Here is an 8,610-nt window from a genome sequence, read left to right on the forward strand (position 1 = left end):
TTTATAATTTTTTTTCTTTGGTTATTTTTGTTTTTGTTTGTTCTTATGGGTTACCTTAAATTGCACAATAATTCATTAAAAGTTTATTAAAGTGCGTTTCACTCTTAAAATTTCAATTTCGAATTTGATAAGATCCCCAATTAAATATGGACTCAGTTAAAATTTTAGAAACATATTGTGATCTATATACAATAGAAATTACTCAATAATACATTACTCTTCCATAGTGTACGTATATATATGTATCATACATACCCCTTAATTTTCGTTAATTTCAAAATTTAATTATCAACAGTATGGTGTTTATATATGAATCCCGTCATTTGACTCATTGGTTCATCTCCTTGTCACTCGATTTATGAAGAAACAAGAGTTCTAGTCCCCTTTGAGGCTCATCGGTGGTTGGCATATTTTATGTTTTGTTTTTTTTCCTAAACTTGGGCTAGTTTGTCGTACATATGTTGATTCTTGAACCTTTGGCCCCTGTGGGAGACTTGTCCAGATCAAGGGCCACCCCCCCCATAATAATAATAATAATAAATTGATTTGTATGATGTACCATCTCTATCTTGTATATCATAGCTAGAATTTTTCTATAATACTCGGAACTGTATGTATAACCCATATAAATTTGAATTTTTTTTTAAAAAAAGTATTGAATGTCTCAAGCTTTTAACTTGATAGATTTATGATTAAAGAATGGTTCCTCCACACACTACTATAACCCGCTAATTATGGAATGACATACTTGAATCTTTGCACAAGTGAAAAAGTCAAAGTTTGATTTGTGGGACTGCATGAAAACTTGACATGTATTTATTTTGATAGTTGGCTACATTTTCTCTTGGGTAAGAGAATTAAAGGTCATTCCTGTGCTTGTAATTGAGAGTGATGGTACAGGAAGGAAGTTGTAATTGAGAGTGATAGTACAGGAAGGAAGAAGACTATTTTTATAGGTGGTAGTTTGAAGCCTAATTTTGATGAAATATTTACAATAGGTTGCACTCGATGGCAATGGCATGAAGACCTTTTCTAGAGATGTTTTTTTTTTTTTTTTTCTAAAAAAGGGCGGTACCTCCATTTATTTATTAATATACCCTCACTTTTGGCGAAAAAATACCGTGGTTACAGGATAAAACAAAAGGGAGAGTACAAAAAAATTCTCAAAAAAAAAAAAAAGCAACACCAGCAACCAAGCAAATTAGGACAATAAAACTAAACATAATTAACAAATAAGATAAAAATATAAATACAACCAAAATCAAATCAAAAAACATCAAACGAAACTTTATAGTTGAACTAACAACAAACAAAAACGAGACCCCACCTATCCATCGGAAAAATACCTTTCAGATAGCGGGATAAAAGGTATTATTTTTCGTAAATTACATTATTTCTCATTTCTCCTCTTTAGTAAGAAAATCAGTCGCACTATTGTATTCTCTATATTGATCATTCATTTGCTTTTCCTTTTGTTAGCTTTAAATATCCACTTCGTGAGACCTTTTTTTTTTATTTTGTTAAAATTCATGTTAGGGTGATGAAAGTTGATCTTATCTAAGAGTTTGTATACCCTTAACATATCTTGGTGATTGGGTTAGAAGGATTTGTTGTTATAATCCCATTTTTTGATATAGTGAAGTATTTGTGGGACTTCAGTCGTGAGGGTTTTATATATTAAAACTCTTATGGATGGATTTGTCATTATCTAAACCTTTGACTAAATATATAGTATATGTGCTCAATTAGTGATTGTTATCCTTATTTGGCTTGCATAAAGAGATATAAAGTGTATTTTTGGCTTGTTCAATTTTGGTGTCACCCAAATGGTAGTAATGTTGATCATACATTTTTTTTAGTAGGTACAAATATTAATTCAATATCTTATATAATGATTGCCAAAATTTTAAAAGAATTTCGATACAAACAAACTAGTCCTTAAACTGATGGAAAAATATGGTGAAGATTCCTCTGGTTATATATATAACGAATGCCAAAATTTCAAAAGAATTTCGATACAAACAAACTAGTCCTAAAACTGACGAAGAAATATGGTGAAGATTCATCTGGGTTAATTTCAAAAGAATTTCGATACAAACAAACTAGTCCTAAAACTGACGAAGAAATATGGTGAAGATTCATCTGGGTTGTACTTTAGGATGAAAGAGGCTGAATCAATTATCCCGATGACCCACCCAGTTTCTGCGTTCATTGTAATTCCAACTCAACTTGGACAAGGATGTATATCCTTATCCTCACGGTCATCTGATATAGAGCTCTTGAAGACTTAATTTATCTTGGGAAATGTTTCCACCAAACACGTGAATCGACATTAATGAAGGAATTGAACTCTTTCGTGCGAAATTGAGAATGACTGTATATCCAATGGTTGCAATTTTCAAAAGCTTAGATGGGTATTCTTGAAACTACATTCTTGATTATAGAAGTGCTATATGTAATGTAATTAACCAAAGTGACCACTTTCTCATTAAATTAAGAAATATGGAAATGTGTGCAAGCTAGCTAGAGCCACTTTTTTTTTTCAAATAATAATCTAATTATAGACTTAGCCCATTAGAACTCAAGTAATATTCTGTTATGTTGGATATCATACACAAGGAGAAAAATATGGTAAAATCAGCATGTTGGGGGAAACGTACCGTCGACGGTTTGCTCTTACTGTCAACAGTTTGACTGAATTCCAGAATATTTGTTCTCTGCTTTTTTTCGTTTCAGGAACCGTCGATGGCTGACTGAACTTTTCTGAGACGGTTTGCTCTCGATATTTTAAACCATCAACGGTTTGTTGAAACTGTCGATGATTTCGTTCTAGGCAGCAACGCAGATTTTGAATTTTGAATGTGAACGTTAAGTTGGTTGGGGGTTTGGAGAGAAAGCCTCAATGGTGTTTATATATATATATATATTATGATGTATCTGTAACCTTGGAAGTGTCTTTGACACAAGATAGTAATATTTCTTTGTCGATTGCTCCCGTGGATGTAGGCATTACTGAACCACGTATTTCCTTGTGTTTTTCTTTTCTTGCTTTCATTTGTTTGTTGTGGTTGTGTTCTATATTTGCTATTTCATTGATTGTTATGTTTGATTTTCGCTGGGCAAAATTCAAGTTTTATACAACAAATTGGTATCAAAGCCATTGTTTTTATGGCTTCGGGTTCTTCATCTACAAAATTTGATGTTGTCAAATTTTATGGAACCGGTAACTTCAGTCTGTGGCAGAGAAGGGTGAAGGATTTGTTTGTGCGGTAAGAGATGGTGAAGGCATAGTATGGTGTTCAATCGAAAGGCATAGATGAGGCTAATTCGAAGGAATTAGAGGCAAAGGTTGTTGCTACAATAAGATTGTGTTTGGCCGATGAAGTGCTATATCACATCATGAAGGAGGATTCTCCTACGACTATTTGGTGAAAGCTTGAAAGTCAATACATGTTTAAATCTCTTACGAATAAACTCTTTCTTAAGCAAAGACTTCATTGGCTTAAGATGGTGGAGGCTTTTAATTTGAATCAACATATCAATGCATTTAATCAAATCATAAGTGATTTAATGTGGATTGATGTGAAATTCGAAGAAGTTGATAAGGCGTTGATGCTATTGAATTCCCTGCCAGTGTCTCACACGTATGAAAGCTTGGTTACAACTCTTACATGGGGGAAAGAGACCATGAATTTGGAAGAGGTGACAAGCGCGTTGTTGGGGTTTCATCAAAGAATGAAAATTTGAGATGAAATTTCACAAGGTGAAGGGCTTGTGGTGGAGGGTAACCATGAACGTTGGAGAGGAAAATTTATAATTGGATTGAGTCAAAAATCTCAATCTCAGTCCAAGAAGAAAAAAGATATCCTGTGTTATAAGTGCGGTAAAAATGGGCACATAAAATCGGAGTGTTTGGATTGGAAGAAAAGGAATGCTGAAAAGCAAGAAGGTATTTCAAAATCAGCAAATTTAGTTCAAGAAGAAAATTCGCATTGCACTGATAGTGACATACTTTCAGCTTTGTCAAGTTTGGATTGCCTTACAGACTCTTGGATCCTAGATCGGTGTGTTCTTACCACGTGACTCTAAATAAGGAGTGGTTCAGCACTTATAGGTCGGTAAATTCAAGTCCAGTTCTTATGGGTAATGATGTCTCTTGTAAAAATCATTGGCATAGGAAATGTTAAAGTCAAAATGTTTGATGGTGTTGTAAGAACTCTATGTGATGTAAGACACATTTTGGATCTGCAGAAGAGCCTAATTTTATTAGGTACTTTGGATTGTAATGGATTCAGTTAAAAGTCTGAAAGTGGTGTTATGAAGGTGTGCAAAGGCAATCTAACGGTGATGAAAGAGCAAAAGTTAAATGGAAATATTCATTCACTGTAGGGCTCTACAGTTGTAGGTGGAGCTACAGTCGTAGATTTTGAATTTGATGAAACTGTTTTGTTGACCCTACGGGTCATACCTTATTTTGATTATGACAAATACTCAGGTATTTAATGTCTGCTGAGTTGATGTGCAAGTTTATTTCATATGATGGCACTCGAAGACATGAAGGAAAATGAAGACCCAAAATGTTTTTTTAATTGTTGTAATATATATTCCATTCTGCCGGGTCTGTAATAATCTACATATCATGCATATAGGACTATAAGCTCAAGACCTTAGAATGACCTTAGGAATCACCCTTCGGTCGACCAACGTCGGATTTTTTCGATAGTCCTCAAAATGACCTTAGATGGACCTTAGGTTCCCACACTATGTGCACAAAACCCAAATTTAGTTCTTATAATAGCAGGGGAAATTTTAAAGCAAAGAAAAGGACCTTAGGTTAAAATATAAAGGAATTCAGGCGACCGAACTGGCAAGTTAAAATTGCCTCAAGCGACCGAATCGCTGACTAGTCAAAATGTTGACCTGGGTTCGGGCAACCGAACTTAAAAGGACCGTAGCGTCCTCGGTCAACTGAACCAGTACTATGTACTTTTCCATAGTCCCCGGGCGCCCGAACCTATAGTTTATTTTACCCTTGGGTGACCGAATATGTGAGTTCGGTAAACTGAACTTGAGACCGGGCGATCGAACCTCAAACATAGTGGAAATCGCCGTTGATCAATAAACTGAATGTATGCTCGGGTACTCGAACTTCAAAATTTGCTTTTCTTGTTAGCACTACAAAAAATTAGGGTATTAGTGAATGATCAAATCCATCAATAATACTTATAAATTCGTCACTAGTAGTATTAGTGACGAATTTATAAGTATTAGTGACGGTTTTAAATTAGTTGCTATATCTACCATTACTACTAACTATTAGTGACGAATTTTTAATTCGTTACTAACAATGAGTATTAGTGATGGATTATAACCGTCACTAAAACCCTAATACCATCACTGTAAATTCTACATTGGCTCAACTCAAATTCGTCACCAATAGTAGGGTATTAGTGACGAATTATAAATTTATCACTAATAGTACAATATTAGTGAAGGATTCAAATTCGTCACTAATACCCTACTATTGGTGATGAATTTGAATCATTCACTAATACTGTACTATTAGTGACGAATTTATAATTCCTCACTAATACCTTACTATTAGTGAAAATTTGAATCATTCACTAATAATTAAGAAATTAAAAAAAATAATACTAATTTTTTTGAATCATCAATTCTTGTAAAAATCTGTAATTACATTTTCGCATACATAACCTTAAACAGGTGGAAGCAACAGGAGGAATTGGCTCAGGGTTATTCTTCTGAGAGGGAGGAAGGTGAAATATCAGTTTTAAAGGGCAAAGAAAAAATGTATGAGTCTGATATAGGGCAAGGATGGATTCCCGTAAAAAATTCGGTGAGGAAATCTCAGAGGGTTCTTATTCGACCGCATAAATTAAATTTATGACGGATACAATTCTTTTTAGGAATATTAGGGGGTTGGGCAGGTCTAGAGGCAGATTAAAGAAGCTAATTAAAAAGTTTAATGTTGGGCTGTGTGCTATTTCAGAACCATTCGCGGCTAAGGAGCGAATGGTAATGCTGTGTAATTTTTTGAATTACCACCATTTTATATCTAATGAAAATCAGGGCGGTAAATTGTGGCTATTTTGGAAGGATATAAATGCCTTTGAGATGATTTCAATCACGACTTAGAAGATTTCTAGGTGGTTTTTTAAGGATGGACAAAGAATTTTGGTGAGTTTTGTCTATGCCAAATGTTCTTATGTTGAAAGAAGAGAGTTATGGCAGCAATTAGAGGAGTGCCAATTAGATTTTCCTTGGTTGTTCATGGGTGATTTTAATGTTATTCAAATGGATACTGAAAGAATTGGTGGAAATATAAGACCATTGTTACCTATGATGGAGTTTAATGACTGCTTACATCATTGTAGTCTCTTTGATTTATCAAACATAGGCTCACAAATGTCATGGTGCAATGGCCATGAAGGGGTGGCTCGTAGTTGGGCTAAGATTGATCGTGTTCTTATTAATAATGGTTTTTCCAACCTATATGGTTCGACTCAATTCAAATATCTAAGTCAGAAATCATCAGATCATAGCCCTATGGTGGTGTATACAAATACGTCTTTCTCCCGGTATGACCCTACCCTATTTCGGTTCTTGAATATGTGGAGCTCGCATGATATGTTTTTGTCGTGCGTTAAAGATGTCTAGATCAGGAATGACTCGGCCTCGGATCTTCTGAAACTTTCTATTCGTCTTAAGAGAACTAAAATTGCATTACGTGCATGGAATAAAAATGTTTTTGGGAGAGTGGAGGAAAATTTAAAAGCTCTTGAGGAAAGGATGAAATATCTAGAAAATCAACTACAAGCAGGTTTTTTTTAGGACGTCAAAGCTGATTACTTGACTACTAAGGTGGAGATTCAGGTGTGGGAGAAGAGGGAAGCATCTTGCCTAGGACAAATTGCGAAAAAAAATGGTTAACTGAGGGGGATCAAAACTCTAAATTCTTTCATTCAGTTATCAATCAAAAGCGGAATAAGAATCGTATAGACCGTATAGTTCTGAATAATGGGAGGATATTGGAGGGTGTGAAAGCAATTCATAATGAGGAAACTGTTTTTTTTCCAAAATTTTCTTCTAGAGTCTTCAGTGGTTGAACCATGCGATCTCTCCAAGTTAATTCAAAGGCAAATTTCAAATGTTGATAATAATTTACTCTATGCCGAACCGACAGAAGAAGAAGTTAAAAGAGCGGTGTTCTCTATTCCCAAAGAAAGCAATCCTGGATCGGATGGATTTGGATCTAAATTTTATAAATCTTGTTGGGGCATTGTAAAAAAAGATCTCTTGGATGCAACAATAGATTTTTTTCAGGGCACTACTCTTTCCAAGTTTTTTTCCTCTTTATTTATTGTTTTAATTTCGAAGGTGGATAATCCTTCTAGCTTTGATAAATTCTGGCCTATTAGTTTATGGTATGTGGCTTATAAAACTTTTTCCAAGATTATTGTTTTTAGACTAACCGAGGTTGTTGATAAGTTGGTCTTGCATGAACAAAGCGCTTTTATTTCTCGGCGAAGTATTTTTGAAAATATTATACTGGCTCAAGAAATGGTTCAGTCTTTGCACAAAAGAAAAGCTGGCGGCAATGTGATGATAAAACTCGATATGGCTAAGGCTTATGACAGAGTGAATTGGAATTTTCTTATAAAGGTTCTTAAGGCTTTTGGTTTCTCTATGAGGTTTTGCAAGCTCATAAAAAATTGTGTGGAGTCTCCATGGTTTTCTGTTTTGATAAACGGAACCTTTAAAAGATTTTTTCAATCTACGAGGGGCTTGTGGCAAGGGGAACCACTATCTCCTTATTTATTCATCATAATGGAGGAGGTTTTGACAAGGTTGCTTAGGAAAAACTGTGAGACTGGTCGGATTGGTAAATTTAATCATCCGATTGGGACCCCATTGGTTTCGAATTTATTATATGCAGATGATATTCTTATTTTTGCGAATGGAGGGAAGAGGTCTATTAGAAATTTAGTTTACACTCTGGAAAGGTATGAGAAGTGGTCGGGTCAAAAAATTAGTAAGACTAAGTCAGCGGTATTCCTTTCAAAATACATCACTCCTGCTCCGAAGCATGGTTTATTGAGAATCACGAGTTTCATGGAAGGTAAATTCCCTGTTACATATTTGGGTGCACCTTTGGTGTCTAAAAAATTGTCTTCCAGGACATTGGAGCCTCTTGTGGAGAAGATTAGAAATAAAGTTGTAGGGTGGAAATCTAAACTGCTCTCGCAAGGTGAAGATTGATTTTATTAAGACATGTGTTGTCTAGCATGCCTATTCATTTTATGTCTGTTATTAAGGTTCCGCAGGTCACATATTCTCGCATTAACTCTCTTCTTTCTAATTTTTTATGGGGGAGAGGTGAAACATAAAAAGGAAGATTCATTGGCGCTCTTGAGGGGAAATCTGTAAACCTACCTCAGAAGGGGGTCTGGGCCTGAGAGATCTTAAGGAAGTTTAGAAATCTCTTCTCATGAAATTTGCCTTCAGATTGCTCATTTCTAACAATTTATGAGCAGGTTTTTTTAGAGCTAAATATTGCAGAAATGGTCATTTATTAATAAGGAATGGGAG

The sequence above is a fragment of the Malania oleifera genome, chromosome 2 (genome assembly GCF_029873635.1).
Source record: "Malania oleifera isolate guangnan ecotype guangnan chromosome 2, ASM2987363v1, whole genome shotgun sequence".
In the NCBI taxonomy this organism is placed as follows: domain Eukaryota; kingdom Viridiplantae; phylum Streptophyta; class Magnoliopsida; order Santalales; family Ximeniaceae; genus Malania; species Malania oleifera.